Source organism: Canis aureus, chromosome 4, assembly GCF_053574225.1.
Source record: "Canis aureus isolate CA01 chromosome 4, VMU_Caureus_v.1.0, whole genome shotgun sequence".
NCBI classification, from domain to species: Eukaryota; Metazoa; Chordata; class Mammalia; order Carnivora; family Canidae; genus Canis; species Canis aureus.
The window spans coordinates 10,625,995-10,645,490 of NC_135614.1; the positions used below are offsets into that span (position 1 = coordinate 10,625,995).

The 19,496-nt window shown below is 46.3% G+C and overlaps 1 protein-coding gene and 1 long non-coding RNA gene across 6 annotated transcripts in view; one reads left to right on the plus strand and one right to left on the minus strand.

The window, feature by feature from the left end:
- Positions 1–19,496, minus strand: part of GALNT2 (polypeptide N-acetylgalactosaminyltransferase 2) — a 190,213-nt gene that overhangs the window by 155,944 nt on the left and 14,773 nt on the right. The window lies entirely within an intron of this gene.
- On the plus strand, positions 9,506–18,495 carry LOC144312171 (uncharacterized). Of its 4 annotated transcripts, none has more exons than XR_013377601.1 (4): positions 9,506–9,953; positions 10,296–10,560; positions 14,787–14,928; positions 16,730–17,264. It is a non-coding gene; the product is annotated as an uncharacterized LOC144312171 (long non-coding RNA). The 4 variants fall into 4 exon arrangements; XR_013377600.1 differs by having other exon boundaries at positions 9,507–9,953; positions 14,823–14,928; XR_013377599.1 differs by lacking the exon at positions 10,296–10,560 and adding an exon at positions 18,379–18,495 and having other exon boundaries at positions 9,513–9,953; positions 14,823–14,928; positions 16,730–16,994.

Below are 19,496 nucleotides of genomic sequence, written 5' to 3' on the forward strand. Positions count from 1 at the left end.
GAAAGGAGCCAGGGTGACAGTGGGTGAGTGAGCCCTGTGCCAAATAAAGTCCATGCCCATATGCCCTGCTTCCTGCAGCACTTCCTGGCCCCAGAGCCTACAGGCCTCAGGGGGTCCAAGATCCCTGTCCCACATCCTAGGAGAACACAGAGAAGCCAAGGGTGCTGTACCCCCAAATGTTGCTGTATCCTGAAAAGGAACACAGTGCGAGCCTCGCCCAATGAGCACGCAGTGAGCAAGAGTCGAGTTGATTTGTTTAATTGAACCCAATACATGGCTCTCTGGGACAAGCGTCTGCACCCTGAGTGAGGAGAGTCCTGCCAGAGATGCACAGCATCACTCCAGAACATGCTGAATGGAAATCAGCGAAGGTCAGGCAGGACCAACGCTCGCTGAGTAAATGACTAGGGAAGGAAAGGCATACATAACAAGCCATTACCTAATAAGGGGTCTGTCTAAGCAGCTGACTTGTTCCAGAATTGAGGCCAAAATCAGGGTTAACTGCAAAGTGCCTACATGATAATTACATGGCTGGGGGGTTTTGGCATTTTGTTTCCTTCCTTCCTTCCCTCCTTCCCTCTCTTCCTTTTTATCCTTTTCCTCCTTCCTTCCTTAGCCACCTCATTCTCTCCTTACAGCCACACCATAAAAATCCTGCAAGATTCTCCTTTCTAGAAGCAGCAACTGATCCTTGAGAGCCCCTGGGGATAAGGACAGCCTGGCCCACATCTGATCCAAACCAGGCAGGAGGGAAGCCCACCAGCATTTCTTCTCAGCCCCAAGGCTGAAGACAGAAGCTTGCTCGTGGCTGTGGATGTTCATCTGGAGGAAAGACAGCAGTCGTGGGAGAGCATCTCCATGCTCAACCCAATTCCTGCCGAATGAAAAATAATCACCTTCTCATGAAGGCAGCACAGTCACTCACATCCATGAGCAAGGACCAAATAAGCCAAGGTGAAGAGAGTAAGAGCCCCATTACGTCCCAGGATGTGCAAACTGAGATCCCACAACCATTATCAACGTCCAATTAAGGGGATTCGGGGCTCCCAGAGATCTAAGGGATGATGACTAGAACACAAAGGACCACAACCCTCTGTCTCTGTAAACAGCTCTTTCTAGCAACTGTCTTTCCAGACAGCCTCACCTAGAAGGAAGTGGAGGCTGTTATAATTTCTCCAAAACCACACTTGACGAGGGTCATCAGATAGCCTTACTGCAAAGTGCAGTATTCCCAACGCCACCCCAGGAAGGCCTGGGTCTCAGCCTCAGAGTGACCTACAAAAAGCAAAATGTCACTTCCGGTCCCACAGAGGGAGTCCTCACGTAACACCCTTCTCCATGCCACTTCTGAGTACTCTCCGCTCTTCTCCTACGGCCCACGCTCACCACGGCTGCCCCCAGAACAGTCCCTTAGCACTTCCACTGTCACGGCTACCGCAATGTTTTCAACTTCTGCATTACTCGAGTGTCTCTTTGCAGTCTGCCCCACGGAATCTGTTTCCATCAATGCCTACGTGAAAAACTGCGTGAGACTTAGTTTGCTCTTTAAAAAAAAAAAAAAAAAAAAAAAAAAGCCACAAGCTGTCCCAAGTTCTCATACTAAGTGCATGTCATTACAACTAAGAAGCCTGTGCAGCCTTATGTCAGATCAACAAGCAATTTCCACCTCGCTCTTGCAGATATGAATACTTCAAAGACCCCAAATTGGGTATCAACTTTCCCCACAAAACCACATCTGCCACAAGCTCTTCCAGAAAATAAACTGGGAATTCTAAAACAAGAATTCATCTATTTGGGCTTATAATTTCAGAGAGACACAACTTCACTCTTGAGACCAAAATTACTGATTTATTTTGAAGCTGCAGTTGCCGTCTCCAACAGAAGCTTCCCCTGAGAATGCTCCGCCCCTGCATTTACAGCACAGAAGACCCATTTGCCCACCACCGAGTCACTCTGGAGACAATAAACCAGACACATCTGCCCCCGAGACACATCTGCCCTCAAGGGGCTTGTCTGGGCTCCCCTTGTCTGCCTTGAAAACAGTTAGGCTTGTTTTCCAGGTGGGAAGGGTGCTTCTTCTGAAACAACAGAAACAATTTTGAGCCTCGTAAGCCCTTAAAATTTACTAGCACCTAAAATTAGCTCCTCTGATGGACAATTTGTCTTTGCACTTTTACACAATGCAGACAGCTCACCAAGGAGGGCAAACAGTGCCTATGTCAACCAACCAAAAAGTGTCAAGGAACGAAGAGGAGAGCTAATTTTAGGAGGCAACTTTTCACTGCAGCCACTTCTTGTGCTTCTGTCTGGCACAGGGACAGAAGAGGAATACATACACCATCCCCAAAATCTCCCCTATGAACTTCTCACCACGCATCAACCTCTATTCCAGGCCAACCCAGTCCAAAGTGCCAGGAAAGGAATCCATATTATACAGCTTCTTGAGGAAAGAGGGGAAACCTCAGGAAGAATGGGAATCATTACACACAAAAAAAGCAAAGACAATAATCCATCAGATTCATAAAACCCACACTTCCACTTATGATACATGCTTTTTCTACATCACCCTTACATGGTTTATTTTTTTTTTTTTCTTTACATGGTTTATTAAAGACTTATTCCTAGCCCAGAGTTTGGCTGACCAGGACTTGAAAACCTGTTCAAACACCATTAGGATCATGTCAAGAATCTTTTAAGTCATCTAAAAAGGCATTGTCTTACCTGTCTTGACAAACTGGGAATATACCTGGCATGCTTGGGAATCTCAGCTCAACAAACATGCCCTGGCACCTGATACGCTCAAGAGCAGGCACAAACTGTCTGAGAAGATGTGTGTACCAGTGCCTGGACCCAGGGAGCACCTGACAGGAGCCGGCCACAAAAGCCAAAGAAGGAAAGCATGGTGGAAATGCTTGTATAACACTTACTGCCAAAGCCAGAATTACAGTGAGGTGCCCCTGTTGTAGAGCACATTCACGAGGTGTCAGGGGAACCTACACGTACATATACACACATACACCTGACCCTTGAACCACAGGACGCTCAAGGGCACCGCAGAGTCGAAAATCTGCATCGAATTTTTGACTCCCCCAAAACATAACTATGACTAGCCTGCTGTTGACCAGAAGCCTTATAGAGAACATAAGGAGTCGATTAACATACACTCTGTATATGTATTCTATATTGTACTCTTACAATGAAGCAAGTTAAAGAAAATATTAAGAGAATCATAAAGAAAATACATTCACAATACTGTGCCCTATTAGAAAAGATCTGTGTATAAGTGGGCCTGCACAGCTAAAACCGTGTTGTTCAAGGGTCAATGGTACATTGTGTGTGTGTGTGTGCATATTTCCCACACGTACACCTCCTAAATGTGTCCTACACCAGGGGTGTGCGTGTATACATCATGCACATATATATGTATTCCTCCACTTTCTAAATATGTACACACATACATAAGTATGTGTGTATACTTTTTTTCCCCATTTGAAAGTAGCCATTTATTAACTGACCAGATTATAAAAATAATCATGGTAGATACTTGAGTTCATCCTTCTAATAAGCCTATTGATCTGGTCTTCCCTGTTGCCAGCATCTCCACCTTCTACAAAATGGGTGGTCTTTTTTTTCATTTCCCCCCAGTGGAGAAGAACATTTGAAGGGCCATAAAAAGTTGTTTGCTTCTTTGAAACAATTTCCAACCATACAGATCTCATGAGTCAGACCCTCCATGCTGATGATGCCATATCTACCAGAGATCGGGCAACCAATGTGTTCTCTGCCATGGTAATTCACTTCTTGTTAATCTTGCCATAACCACGCTCGTAGATCAATTCAGTCACCGACTTCAGATTTGGGTCCCCCCATGCTATATATGGTTCCACAATCCTTAGCATGTTAACAAGCCTTGCTGAGCTTAACCAAGGTGCCATTAAAGATCTGGTGAAAAAAAAATAAAAATAAATAAAAATAAAATAAAAATAAAAATAAAAATAAAAATAAAAATAAAAATAAAAATAAAAATAAAAATAAATAAATAAAGATCTGGTGAAAGCAAAGAAGCTGTAACACTTTTAGAACCTGCGGGCTCACACCATTGAAGCCTCTGATCCTGATGACAAATGCCAACCTGGGTTCTGCAGGCACATGGAAATTGCCAGCTTTTCTTACCAGCCCCACCATTCAAACCTCAGTTCTGTACATCTGCCTATATTCCTTGTGGTAATGCTCAGCTTTTTCATAGATAAGCTTCCTCCTTGCCTTTTCGAAGCATCTTTTGGGCAAACTTTTTTCTCAGACACTTGATCTTCAACTCTGCAAAATTCCTTTGCTTTTTCTTATGGGTTTCTGGCAAAGCAGGAACCTTCTTTTTCTTCTCTTCTGCACCCTCCATGGTTCCAGCCAGAGAAGAGGCCATATATATATTTCTGTGTACACAAATATGCACGCACACGCACACACACACAGAGATTCTGCAGGGAGGCAGCGCTGCATGTTAGTTACACTTGTCTAACTTAAGAGCATTGTGACCATGAGTGAGCTATTCAGCTCTGTGGTTGCTCATTGCAGAATCAGGGGAGTCATGCCTACACCTCACAGGATTTGCTAATGTTGACCACAAACCCTGGATGGCCCAGTTCTGCACGGTAGCAGGCACACAGTAGGTGGAGAACCAAGGAAGTTTCTCCAGTGTTCTTTGGAGCCACTTGAGGAATATTAGCTACACCTTAGAACTTAGAAAACTGAAGCAGAATAATGGGGCACATTGCCTGGAATTGTAGCACGTTAAAACTACTTTCAGAACCTGACCCTTCATTTTCCAGTCGCTCATTGAGCAAAAACCATTTTGAACTTCAATTCTTCACCATAGACTGCATGAGAAGCTGGGATAAACCATGGGCCCTGCCCTCAAGGCACCTGGGTCCTAGTGGACAGGAAATAAATGCTATTAACTAAATATTCACATATGCAGCATCTGGGACATCAAGCCATGGATGAAGCAATTCCTTAGAGCCAGGTGTCTCATAACCCTAGAATGGAAAGAAGCTGAGAGTGATGGGAGCAACTGGCCTCCTTGCAAGCATCAGGCCCAAAGAAAGGATGGAGCCCTCTTGCTTGGGTCTGCAAAGCCATCTGCAGAGCCAGATGGAGGGAGACTCCAGGAACTCCTGCCTGGCAGCCTCAGAACATGGGAAAAGAAAAAGTCTCCTTCCAGGAACAAAGGCCAAAATACCATTAAGCTGTCCACAGTGAACCCTCTGAGGGCAGGGGCAGTTGCCAAAAGACTTGCAATGGCTGTGGCCACAATGGTGTAACATATGCCACCCCCGGGGTTTCCCTGCTGTCGTCTCCTGGGTTCCACAGCATGGGACATGTGAAGAGCTCTGACAAGGGGAAACAAGCCATCCTGGTCAGAGCTACAGAGCTATATGGACTTGCTGCAGATTCGGAAATGCACTAGTAGATTAATGCTTTCAAAAACCTTGCAACAAAGAATGCATATTAACTCTGTTTACTGTCCCAGACTCCCAAGACGTCTGATGTGATGTGCTCCTGCCATGCACCCCAGCCTGGGGCTCAGGGAACCCTGGAATCGCTATCATAGGGGTGTAGAATAGGCTGTATACATGACTGCCAATTAGCAAAATGGATAAAATTGGTGCCAGTAAAGAAAACAAACCAGGGCCAGGGGGCACTGAGACTGCTCCAAGTCCACAAGCAAGCCCAACAAAGCACATGGTGAGTTGCTTGTAGAAATGCCACCATCAAAGATGGCCAGTATGATACAGGAGGGTATGGAAGGCCACCTCTGCTGAGAAGGCAATTAAAAGTCTACGGTTAAATGGCACTGCTGAAGCTCAGATTCTCCTTTCACGTATGTGATTTTGCGCGATCAAGAACATCAAAACTCAACAGATGATTGGGTCTGTAACACCATACCAGTTAGAATTTCTACCAGTTAGAATTTCCCAGATTCATCTAGGACTGAAGTCCCTCATATCTCCTACAACATCTTGGGCAGTCCCTGGCATATGATCAATAAATACATCCAGGAAGGGGACATGGCAAATCCACAAGACATCTGGGTGGTAGCTTTGATGCCTATCCTCCTGGATTAATTTCTGTGTCCTAGAGAGGGTCTTTTTGGCTATGGCCAGCCCTCAGGGATCCTAGTAGCCTCCAAGAGCCTGCGGCCCACACAATGGCTAAAATATGATATGATCTGGAAAGTTCTCACTTTGGGGTGGACTGGGCTACCAACACAGCCTAGTGGACCAACCTGGTTAATCACTGGGAGGAAAGAAACTGAGGCGTAAGGTAGACACACAAGTTTGGAGGAGGCAGGTTTAGTCCAGTCCTCTAACACCCCTACCCTAAGCTGAGCTGTCAAGGTGTGTGGTGGGCAGAAGCCAAGCAGCCTAGGGTAGGACATAGCCCATGCCACCTCTGGAGTGCTGCTCCCTTCACCTGTCTTGTGAGGAGCCCTCCTGCCTGGGAGCTCATTCTTTGGAGGACACTGGGCCCAAAGTAGCCACAGTCAAGTCAAATGCTCTGGCACCCCTGCCTGGTTCCAGGGCCCTCAAGGTTAAGAGGAGCCATGCCTCACCTCCTTTTTCTTCATGCTGGATTTGTTACTATTTTGCACTCAACATCTGCCAATAAATATCTACACTGAGCCAAAAAAAAGATAGATAGAGAGAGAGAGAGAGAGAGAGAAGGAAAGAAAAAAATTATGTGCATACAGTCTAAAAAGTATACTATCCTACATTATGGCCATCAGACCTCATAGGAACAGATACAGCCAAGCAGAACAACAGGAAAGAAGAGAAAACTCTGGCATTCTTCTACAGGGGTACAGGACATCCTGCCACACTAACTCTAGAGAACCTGCATAATATTTAGATATGCCTTCAAAACCTCCTAATCCCACAAATAACACCTTATAGTCCAAGTCTGTGCTAAAAAGAGTGAGTGTAAAGTGTTTGAAGTTTCTAGAAAAACATGGTTATAAATGTGTACTTACCCAGAAGGCAAACAAGGAAATTCAGAATTTATCCTGGTTATTAATTACTAGCATTTATATACTTTTTTTTTTTTACAAGGGGCACTCATACATATTAACTTATCTTTGATCTCTGAAACCAAGGCAGAATTAGCAGTATTATCTATTTTATAGGGGCCAACCTAAAGAGTCAGTTACACATGTCCACCCTAAACTGCCAACCAGTTAAGTACGATACAACATATTATTTGGTACGTTACCATAATTCTCTACTATTAAAAGAGATTTCATGGCGCATGAGTGGCTTGGTCAGTTAAGCGTCTGTCCAACTCATGATTTCAGCTCAGATCATGATCTCAGAGTTGTTGAGTTCAAGGCCTGCCTGGGACTCCACACTCAATGGGAAGTCTGCTTGTGATTCTCCTCTCCTCTGCCCCCTCCCCACTTGTGTGCACAGACAGGCATTCTCTCCCTCTCTCTCTCTCTCTCTCAAAAAAAAAAAAAAAAAAATAGGTATTTCAAACTTTCTAATATCAAAGATAGATAATTGTTTCATTCTTAAAATTAAAATGTAAGGGACGATGTTATTTACAACAGCCAAGAGGTGAAAGCCACCCAAGTGTCCACTGACAGATGAACTGATAAACGAAACGTGGCCTACGTCCGTACAACGGAACGTTATCTAGCCTCACAAAGAAAGGGAATTCTGCTACGGTGTGGATGGACCTTGCAGACATACTGCTAAGTGAAATAAACAATCACAAAAAGACAAATATTCCACAATTCTGCTCATAAGAGGTCCCTAGAGGAGTCAAGTTGACAGAGACAAAAGAAGAATGGTGGTGGCCAGGGGCTAGGGAAGGGGAAACTGGCAGTTAGTGTTGAATGGAGACAGAGTTTCCGTTTTAGAAGACGGAAGAGTTCTGGAGCTCAAGGGTGGTGATGCACACACGACAATGTGAACATACTTAATGCCACTGAATAGCCACCTGTAAATATGGTTACCATGGGGAAAAAAAAGTAGTTGGTTTGCTGAAACATAGTAATCTCAACATGATAAAAATTTTATCTCCTGAGCAAAGTACCTAGCAGTTTAACAATCTGGATAAATAGTTCATTAAATTCAAGAGTCTGGTGAGGAACGTTATCGGTGTCCCCCATGACCCTGAGTCTGAACTGTGAAATCTCTATCCCCTCCCCACAGGCGTAGCTCTGGACAGTAACTTAGTATGATCCTGATGTTCTCACAACAAATTTAATAGGAAGAGGGAATCATTTTGTTTGCTTCTAAACAAACCATTCAGACAGAAATGAAGGAATTACTCATCCTGCAGAATCTATTTACCATCTGTTGCTGAAGGGGAAGTCTTCGCTGAATAAGGAGCCTGAGCTGGAGGACCTCAGAGTGAATTAAACACTTGCAGCTTCCAGGTCCCACTGATTCTACGCCTGTATATAACTCGGATCACACCGATTCTTCCCTTGAGAAGAAATACATGAAGGGCCATTAAGGAAACCCAACATGGACAGCACCTCCCCACCTGCACCCCAGGCTGCTAAGGATTATACAGAAGAGGCTGGAAAACTGAATTAATTATGAATTAAGAAAGACTCTGCTTGATGGATAACAGAAATCTCTCAAGTAAGATGAGAGTCAAATGCAGAAGCATTAAAGAGGTCCTGGAGGGGAGGTGGGAGAGGCTGCTGTGGGGCCCTCGGGTCAGCCTCCCGGCCCCCTCAGCTAGCATTGCCCCTAATCACCAAATCACTTCAGCAAATGACTAAGAAATTGGTAAGAAATTCTTTCTTCATAATTATCACAGATAAGTACGTATTTAATATGTTCGGTTTCACTAATTAAAATCTGAAAAGGTAATATTTTCTATCCTGGTGCAAGCCACACTGACAGGTTCTAGAATGAGAAGACAGCACAAATGCAAGCTGATTTGTAGGTTTTCTGAAAGCAAACCCAACTGAAGCCAGCCAGGATCAGTGAGAAGAATTGTGAGGGCAACTGTCTTCAGACCTAGGGCAGAGCCCACTCCCTCCCGCTCCCCAGCCTCAGGAACTCCAGGCACACTCCCGCAGAGAAGCCCTCTGAAAAAGCAGCGGCCTGGACGACAATGATTTATCAGATCTCAGGGCACTTTGGGCTGCCTGGGCAGTCCTTTTTTTTTTTTTTTTTTTTTTTAAGATTTTATTTATTTATTCATGAGAGACAGAGAGAGAGAGAGAGAGAGAAAGAGAGAGAGAGAGGCAGAGACACAGGCAGAAGGAGAAACAGGCTCCATGCAGGGAGCCTGATGTGGGGACTCGATCCCTGGACTCCAGGATCATGTCCTGGGCCAAAGGCAGGCACTAAACCGCTGAGCTACCCAGGGATCTCCCTGCCTGGACAGTCCTGATGGCCCACCAGTGTCACTGGGCATAAAGGGGGCAGGCCTCTCTTACCAGAGGCACAGGCCCGTGGTTCTCCATGCCACCACCACAATGGAGTGTTCTATCCCCCGGGGAAACTCCCCTAGGCTTCTCTCTCCAGCAAGAGGGGCCGGGACTTCTCACAGCACAGTAGCCCAGCTCCAGGAGAGAAAGGCAGAGACTGCCTGGCCTCTGAAGGCTGGGCCTACAGAGCTCAGTGTCCCCCCTTTGGCAGTCCACTGGTTATGTAAGCCACCAAACTGGCCCAGACTCCACCAGGTGAATTCAGCATTTGGAGCAGGGGCATGCAGAGCAAACAGGGAGGAGAACCTGCCAGGACGTTGCTGCTGACCTCCTCTCACAACAGGACACCAGAGTCACTATCTCCTCTGAAGCCAGAACTACTTGGTTTTGTTCTGAGAAGTGTGCACTGGAACCCATCACGTGGAGACAGCAGTGGAGTGTGATGGTTAAGGGCAGGCCCAGCCCAAGGGGCCAGCAAGAGCAGGTGTCAACTCCAACACCTAAGGTAACTCCTTTAACCCCTCTTTATCTGGCAGTCTGTCCACAGAGGGGATGATAAAACTGCCTCATGCCGTTTTTATAAGGATTAGATGAAGTAACACATTACCAAGTGCTCAAAAGAGTCCATGGGACACAATCAGTTCTTGGGGTCACTGTTTTTATTTCCCGCTGGAGGGGCCACACCAAAGTCTGTCCAAGCCACAGAATGCACAGATGCAGCCCCACAGGTCTGCTGACCACTGCCACATTCCATACCAGTTCTCTGCAGGCTGGATACATAGAAGAGCCAGGTTCTGGGTCCCCAGCTCGCGCTGATCGCTTTTTCTCTCTCACCCTGTTCAATCAGAGACAGATAACAAAAATCTGGGAATCAGAACACCTCGGGCAGAGGGGCCAGTTTTTAATCACAGTGAAAACCCAGAAACCAGGAACCGGAACCATATGTGACTCAAGCCCTGCGCTGAGAGCTTTCTCCACATTGCTTTAATCCTCGCCACCCCAATGGGAGTTAGGAGCACACCTAACACAGGCTAGGTTCCACGTGTGAAGCTGTTTCGTCTATAAAGAGGGTATCAGCCCCCCACAGACCTGTACACAGAACAGTACTCGAGGTTAGTTCCCGCGCACCTGGCTCTTTAGCTCCTTTCCTCGAATTGTTTAGTTCTATTTCCTATTTGATGGTTTTTACTTCTACTACATATATTCCTTTTAACATCAGATGTTCTGGGAAAATGTGCAGATTTAAATCAAAAGAACAGTAACATTATAATTACCCCCCCCCCTTCTAAGTGACAAAACTAAGGCTACGACAGACTGAGGAGCTTACACGGCCCGAGTTTACACAGCCAATAAATGGTAGAGGGTGGATTCAAACCCACTTATCAAAAGCCTGCCCTCTTGGCAACTGCCTCATGTGCCTCTCAAGGGTGAAGTGAACAGGATGAGGTGCGTGACCCACAGACCCCTGGGTCTCACCCATGACCCGTCAGGGCTGCAGAAGGCGGGCCTTAGACAGAGGCAATCATTCTCTCTCACAAACATGAACTCCATGTCCTTGCTTCAGCTTTGGGCATTGACTTAAATAAATGGCCACATGCACCTCTCTGCATTTAGTTTTTGATATTTTTTTTGTCCAACTGACACCATCCATTATGATGTGCAGTGATCTTTAAAGTCCAGTATTCTCATCAAGTGTAAAGGCTACAAGATGTTTGTCTCTCATGAGGAAGTGCTTCATTCTGTTAGAAAACGAGGACGATGTAACTCAACATGTTTCCTTCGGCTACCAAGATCCAACTTATGCACAACTGATGGAACTTCCCTTGGTCCAGTATCAGCGGACTTGTTAAAAAGCTCGTGAGCACTGAGCTATGCTGTTAACCCTTTGGGTCTCAGGCTCCTGCTCTACATATGGGGATAATAATACCCACCAGGCAGGATTATGTTGGGGGTTAAAATCAACACAGATGGGCAACACTTACCCAGTATCTGGCCCCACAGAGATGCTTCATGTTCATTCTCCTTCATTCTTCAATTCTCCTAGCACTTCGGTTTTCTTCTCCTCTTTCTCCCCACCCCTGCAAATTATTGGGCCCTAGATTTTTAAGCTCTTGTTTTAATGAGTCTGTGTTTATATACAATATACGCATTTTTTATGTGCTGCCTCAAATCTTTTTTGGAGTGTACACGGCTTAAATACACAACAGCCATGATCTAGATAGTTGAAGGAAATTTCAGAGTTGTCACATAAGGGGCATAGAATTTAGTGATAAGGTTGGAAAATGTCACCCTCTGAAAATAAAGCCAAAAAGAACCAAGAGAATGAATGGCATTAGCCATCTGGGGTGATCTTTCCAGGAAATAGCTCACTCTAGCTGATGACTTAGAAGTGTAGCTGATGAGAAAAGAGTATGTCTCAAATCTCATAGAGGAATCAAAAACAAAATCTCATCAGAATGACTTGAGCAAAAAATCTATGGAACGTAACATAAACCGTAATCTAATTAAGTACAATATGTCTCAGGAAATAGTTCTGCTGGCTGAATACTAAAGAATGTTGGCAAGAAAGTCAGATGTATCAGTCAGGATCCAATTAGAATTCAGATGCCACATGAGCTTTTTAAACAGTGAGTAAAAAAAAATAAAAAAATAAAAAAAAAAACAGAGGGTAGCTTTAACAGGAATTGTTAACTAGGTGTAAAGTTGTTAACTAGGTAACTGAGGTATCAGGGCTGTAGCAACTGCAGAACCGGCCAGCGCCCCCAGGACTGGGGGGACGAAGGGGAGAAGTTGGAAGGACTGACCCTTACAAACTCAGAGAAGAGGCCCTGATGCCCAGAGCACTGAGGACAAGGCAGAGGCCATGAGGCAGTTTGAAAGCTAGATTCAGCTGCTGCAGGTGAAGTGGGCAAGTGTCCCTGAGGACTGCTCATGGGAAGAGGAAGCCTAGGGGAAGGACCAAGTCCTTTGCTGGTCCTTTGACTGCCCCCTACCCACACCTGGCCTGCCAGGGAGCTGCTGGCAAGAGCAGAAATGAGCTGGCATGCAGAGTACTAGCTTGGGTATCACAGAGCAGAGTCTGGAAGGATTTGGGGCTGAGATAATACTTTCATAAATTGTACACTGGGTTTTTGTGAAAAATGAGTCTCCACTGCCACCTTAGGGAGAGGGTATTGATTCTATATACAGAAATATCCCCAGAATGGTGAAGGCCAATTCATCAAGCTTCATAGGCATAGGGAAATAAGCCTACAGAAAACATAGCTGCTCCCCCAGCAGTGTTGTGGTTTCCTGATTACATGAGCCCCTAGGAGCCTTCTTACAACAGCATGGTTCTCGTCATCAGTTAATAAACTGTCAATCTTATTTACCAAAATTTTACAACCCTGATTCACGGAAACCCCAATCTTTGATTGATAAAAATTCCAAGGTGAACTAATCAAATTGAGTTTCAAGACCTGTAAAACCCAGAGTGAGACCCCAGACCTGTGGCAATTCCTCTCTCAAAGCTCTGACACAACTTGGTGGCTTCTGTTATTTTACCTGTGTGTTTGACCACATGTGATTTACACATTGGGAAATTTATCAGGTATTCTAAAGACAATAACTGAAGTCTCAACTGTTTTTACAAATTTGTTACACACACACACACACCTGTGCAGAATAAAGAAAACAGATGCAAAACTTCAACCTCCCCGTGGATAAACCCATTCATGGCATTCCTAAATTCTAGCCAGTTTATCCTTCAACAGAGAAATCAGCCGATGTTCATAGATTTCAGAAACCTCAGAACCACGGGGACCTCCCTCCCCTTCCCTCCCAACTCAGCTTCTCAACACACACAAAGTAAATCATACTGAGTTGATAACAATAGGGAGACAAGGACAGAAGTGCTACTGGAAGGTCCTCTACCTTCAGTTCAAATGGGCATGTGTGAGACTGTGGAGGGGAAGCAGCCAGGCTGCTGTGCAGAGTGCTTAGTAGCACTCACCAATTCCAGGTCAGACTGGGACAGACAGCTTTGTTGATATCCCCCCAGAAGATAAGTGGCTAACAGGCAGCCTAACGACAAATGTCAGTGTCCTCTAATCATGTAAAAGTTCCCAACACTCCCAATCAGCGGGTACATGATCCATAATAGGTTGTCTAGAATGATTTTTTCTGGAGATTTACAACCACATGGTCACTGACACTCAACATTATGGGGTCAAACCTCCCTCCTCAAAACAAAAACAAAAACAAAAACCCATAAACACAACAACAAAAACCACCAAATCCAGAATAAAAAAAAAACACAAAAATAGGGATCCCTGGGTGGCGCAGCGGTTTGGCGCCTGCCTTTGGCCCAGGGCGCGATCCTGGAGACCTGGGATCGAATCCCATATCAGGCTCCTGGTGCATGGAGCCTGCTTCTCCCTCTGCCTGTGTCTCTGCCTCTCTCTCTCTCTCTCTCTGTGACTATCATAAATAAATTTTAAAAAATTAAAAAAAAATACACAAAAATAAAACCCATGATTGCTCAATGACCGAATACCCTACTCCCTGTATCACTCAGTCCAGAGCCTATAAGAAAAGTTACATTTTCTTTAAGCTCTAAACTGTCACTCTGGTATCTTTTGATCATTATTTTCTATTGCAAACAGCAAGCTTCTTGGAGATTCCAGAATAACTAGTTATAACTAAAAGCCTAATTCAGTAATCCAATGGGCAATCCATTATATGCTCGTCAATATTCAACTCTAAATCAAGCACCCACAGAGAAGACCCAATTCAAAGTCCACAAAACTGACCAAACATATATGCAAGGACTCCATGATGCTTAGCAATTATGGCCAAAGATGGAAACTCTCAGTAATTAACCTTCCTGACCACTGTTTCCAAACCTGACTGCATGCGAATCAAGAGTGGGGAGCTTCTTCTAAAACATTCTTCAGCCCTATGGCCCAACATTCCAATTTAATTGGTCTGGGGTAGTGACTGGGTGCCTGTACTTTTAAATCCCCCCAGGTGTTCCTCCTGTGTGGCCAGATTGAGAAACACTGGACAACAGTTTGCAGGGTGGGCAGGTATGAAAGATGTAATAAGCTGCAAGGAAAACCAATTAAAAGACACAGGGGAAAAGCAAGGGGGCGGGGGGGGGGGGGGGGGGAGAATCAAGAAGATAACAGAGTCCAAGGCTACTGCAGTCCTCGAAATTTCATTTGAAGCCAGCAAATCAAGTGCAATCAATGGACAAATTCCTTCACTCCACATATATTGCCTTAGTGAAATTACTAATTAGTACTGGTCCTCAGATGAGGCAGCTCTTAAAATACGGACACTATGCATGTCCTAACAGGCCACGTCCCCTCCTCTCCGGGGACACTGTGTACAGGTTTTGAAGGGGCTGTGCCAGATGCTTGCTTGGAGCCTGCCACGTGAAAGAAGGGGACAGAAGCCAGCTTCAAACCAGGATCTTCATTTCCACCTTCCCTGGCAAAGTACGTTTCTCCCTGTAGTAGACAAAAAAGTACGCAACCTACGCAAAGTAACCTTGCATATCTAATGAAATGACATACACACCTTTTCAGCCAGGAAGAAGCAAAGTTGTGGGAGTGTGTGGCTGCATGTGTGTGTACACACAAGTGTATGAGTACATGTGTCTGTAGCTGCAGACAGAAAATGACTGAGAGCTGAGTTAACAACACACACACACACACTATATTGAGCACTTTCTACCTACATGCTGGGGCACAGGTTTATACTACGTGCTTGACAGACAACATCTCACTTAATCCTTGGAACAAAAGAGGTCTTGTTATTTCCATCTTACAGGGGGAGGTGACAGAGACTTAAGGAAGGTGCGTGTCCAGGGACAGACAGCAGTAAGAAGGGCTTAGACTGGACCCAGATGATGATTCCGAAGCCCAAAGCTTCCCACACCACCTCTCCATACACACTCTCAGGGTTCCCCAAAAGCACAAGCAGCATGGCCAACACACAGCTGGGGAGAAAGTGCTGTGCCCTAAATCCATGTTATTAATGATAAGTTATTAACTGCTCCTAGGGCTCCCATGCAGGAGATTCAGTCTGCAATTGGATCCTCATTTCTACAGAAATTATGTCCTGGGTGGCGGGCGGGCGGGCGGAAGGGGTTGTAATTGAGGAGGAGGAATAAGGAGCAAAGAGGGAAATCAATGCCCTTGGCACACAAAGAACTCACTTTGCAGCTGTTTTCCTCCCCAGACAAGGAGAACACCCCCAAATAGGTCAGAGACAGGAAGCTCCAACCTCCAAAGGGGAGCCAGCTGTGCTGCAGGACAGTCTCCCTCCAGGCTTGCTTCCCCCCCACCCCCCGTTCACCCTCTTCCCTTGACATGGGCAATATTCCAGCCACCCACACCCCATTCACCCACCAGTTGTTTAAAAGTGAATTAACCACTCCTTGGCACAGGGCAGAGAGATGCGCAGGTATCATTAATTATCACTATCCATTCTAAATTCTTGCTCAAATGACTCCAGATGCCATCCCCCAGGGTCTCATTATTCCGTACCTCCAAACACTGCAAATAATGGAGGACAGAATTTTCTCGGTTCCTAAGCATGCCAAGTCCTGGAGTAAAACCCTTTGTTGGGTCTCTACATTGCACAAAGGCGGACAGAACTCTGCCCTGTGGCTCAGCACACTTCCAGTGGCACCCGCATTCCTCCCTTACCTTGGTGGGTTGGCTCCATACACTTCACAAATTGTTCCAGGCATCCCAACAAATGCTCCAGAAGAGTCTGCCCCTTTGGCAAGCAGTGTCCGATGACCTCAGGGACACTGACTGAAGTGTGACCAGGCTGTGTGCCGACTCAGTGGCCCCCACATTTCACAACACACATCCACCTCCACCCTATCTGTCCGATGCCCTAAACCTCCCATCCTCTATTACCAGAAGTCAGTAGTATTATCAAGTTTTATTTATTTAGACACAGTTTTATTTTATAAGTGGCCATCGAAGGCACAGAGCATTAAAATAAGAAGTCAGAGGTAGCTCCCAAAACTCAGGAATGTAATGAATAAGAGAACAATGGATGCCTAATCCCTAGCCTATCAGCGTGTCCACCCAGAGACTATTTTAACCTAGGTGACTGCCTCCAGATTACCATCCATGTGCAGAGCAGTTTTATGATTTGATAAATTGGTGGAAGGAGAGTTCACAATGGAAAAACTTTGCTAAATACAACTAGAAGGAACTAAGAGGGTTTAAAAACAATTGATAATTTTATTGTTCATTATCTCTCTCTCCTCTCCTTCAGCATCCTGGCGTGGTCTCCGTGCGCTCCTCAGACGAGGTAAAGCGGCACCCCCACTGATTAAGGCCCAGTGATTTAATAGCACACAGATACAGCTGGGGCCTGTTTGGCTGCAAGAGCAATGCAGCATTTCTGGAGGAAAAAACGCTCTAGGATGCACTGCACTTGAGGAAAAGCCAGATTCACACCCAGAAAGGAAGGTGACTCCCCACCTTGACCATGTCTGCCAGACCACAACTGTTACAGACCAGAGACAGTGCATAAAGGGGTAAATGACTTGTAACAGAAGGCTGGGTCACCCGGCAGGGAAAAAGCCCAGGGGAGGGTGGGGGCAGGGGCCAGCATGTGCTGTATAGCATGGCATGTTTACCAAGCAGCAGACCCTCCACAGAGTCTGGGCTTGCAGCCATTCTCATCACAGTGACCCCAGCAGTCTGAGACTCATCTCATTGACCAATGGTCACAGAGCACCAACTGTGTGTTGGGTGCATACTCAGGGAACCCAATGACACACACGAATAAATTCCTAAGTGCTTACTGACCTGGTGCCTCCCTTGCCCACTGTGCTTCCATTCACCAGCCTTCTTTTTGCTTTTAATTGCCCAATCACACCAAATTGACTGGCCTCAGGACCTTTGCACATGATTCCTCTCCATCCCTTCCACCATGTCCTCATGGCTGTATCCCTCCAGTCATCAGTTCTTCCCCAAATGTCCCCCCTTCAGGACTCTCTGCTGGTTATGTGAGTCCCCTTGGAGCACCATATAGGGCTATCCAGTACCGTTTTGGTGGCCTTCAACCTGCACCTCTCCCAGAATGCAGATTCCCAAGCCCACAGGGCCCTCATTCCCCAAAGCCTCCCTCAGTGTCAACACACCATGATTGTTAATGCATCTCTCTAGGAGGGAGGAGGGCAGGGAAGGGGAGTAGCTAAGCACATGCCAGCCCTCAAGACGCTCACAGCCTGTAGGATGCAGGCATTCAAATATTATATGGCATGGCTCAGCAGGCTGGGGAGGTCCTGGGTGTCAATACCAGCACACAGTTAAGGACCCAGGGAGACTGGACAGCCTTGGACCCAGATAGCCTTGCTATCTGCTGGACTAGCAGGATTCTGGGGCTGCAGACCTTCTCCCCCAAGGGCACACAGCCCAGCGTTCGGGGCTGGTGAGAAGAGCTCAGACCAACACCCGACCCAGTCTCTTTCCTCCTTTGTCCTGGACACCACTTCCCTCTACTTACACACAGATCAGAGGACAGGGCAGTGGGGCTCCTTCTTGGGGGAAGGCCTAAGAAATGCCCAGAGGGATCCTCAACACTTCATACACACACAGGTAATGTTGGTCCGAATCATTCCAGAGACACGGAGCACAAACACAGTGTGTCCCGTTCCCCCCCATTACCCCCCACAAGAAACTAAATGCTGAATGTTGTCCATCTCTTAAACTCCCTGGGCACCATTTAACAGCCCAGACAGCCTCTTTAAGGGAAAGAGCAATGCCTTAGAACGGGAATTCTATATCTTGAAACATCTCAATGTGCTGTATCAGAGGGCTGCAGACAACCTTTAAAGGTCATCTCTTAGCCTGGCTCCCCGGCTCCATCATCCCAGCTGCCTAATTAGCACTTAAATGGGTATGTTCCATGCACAGGCCTTCCTGAGCGTCAGGCTGGGCAAGGGCTGGTTTCTAGGCTCTGTCCCCTATTTCTCTGTGTGCGGACCTCCAGAGCCAGGACTTGCCTTCTCACAGCTCGACACTCCCTTCTTGAAACAAGTAAGTACTGCAGACCCTGTGGAAGGTCCCTAAACCAGACTCTCCCCCAGCTCAGCCCTGAGGGGGAGGGACGAGGAGAGCCCACCTCGGGGGGCCAACAGAGCACGGGTGGATCTCCAAGGGTGCGCCAGCTCCAGAGGCCCCTAGCTGACCAGCCTGAACGTCGTGGACTAGGAAGGCAGGACTTAAAGTCAGACACCCATGAAATTGCCATCCCATCAGCTCACTCCCTCAGGCCATTAATCCATTAGGTCTGCTTTGTTCTCATGCCCCTGGGATCCACACAGCACTTTGACCAATCACGGAACCTTAAAAATGTAACCCAAATGTGACACTTCTAACTTCGCTCAGCACCACAGCTTCCATTATAAATGGGGCCCTCCCTAGATCCACGTGATTTCGTGGGGCCCAAGAAAGGGAGCCAGACCACAAAGGGAGGGAAAGTTTCCACCATCGGGGGTTCTGCACCTGATGTCATTTCTAGTCCAGTGAGTCATACCATGACATCACCACCCACTAGGGTGTCTCCCTCCAAGCAAGCCCCCTCGTCTATGGGAGAAGCCCAGAGCCGGCACCAAGGAGCATCTGCAAGAAAGGAGGGTGAGTACATGTGCCAGTAAAAATAAAAGTAGGCCTTCGCTAAACTGGTCAGGCACCACACCAGCAGCTCAGGAATTTCCAAAAATCCTTTTTATGGATGAGGAAATGGAGGCCAATCAGAATACCAGCAGCATCTGAATGTGGGCCTGCCGCCAGAGCCAGGATCTTTGAGTTATCATAACCAAACATCCGGAATTTTGTATAGATCATACTTCTTAAAATCATCACACAGTGTATCTATTAATCTACAATCTAGTCATAAATTGTCTTAATTAGAGGCATCAGAGAAACCACACGAACACCGTGCTAATTGACAGAACTAGTCCTGGGCCCTCCCGGGGTGGGGGACTTTGTTTCATTGCCACAATTATTAATTTGTCTTCCACTTGTCACTC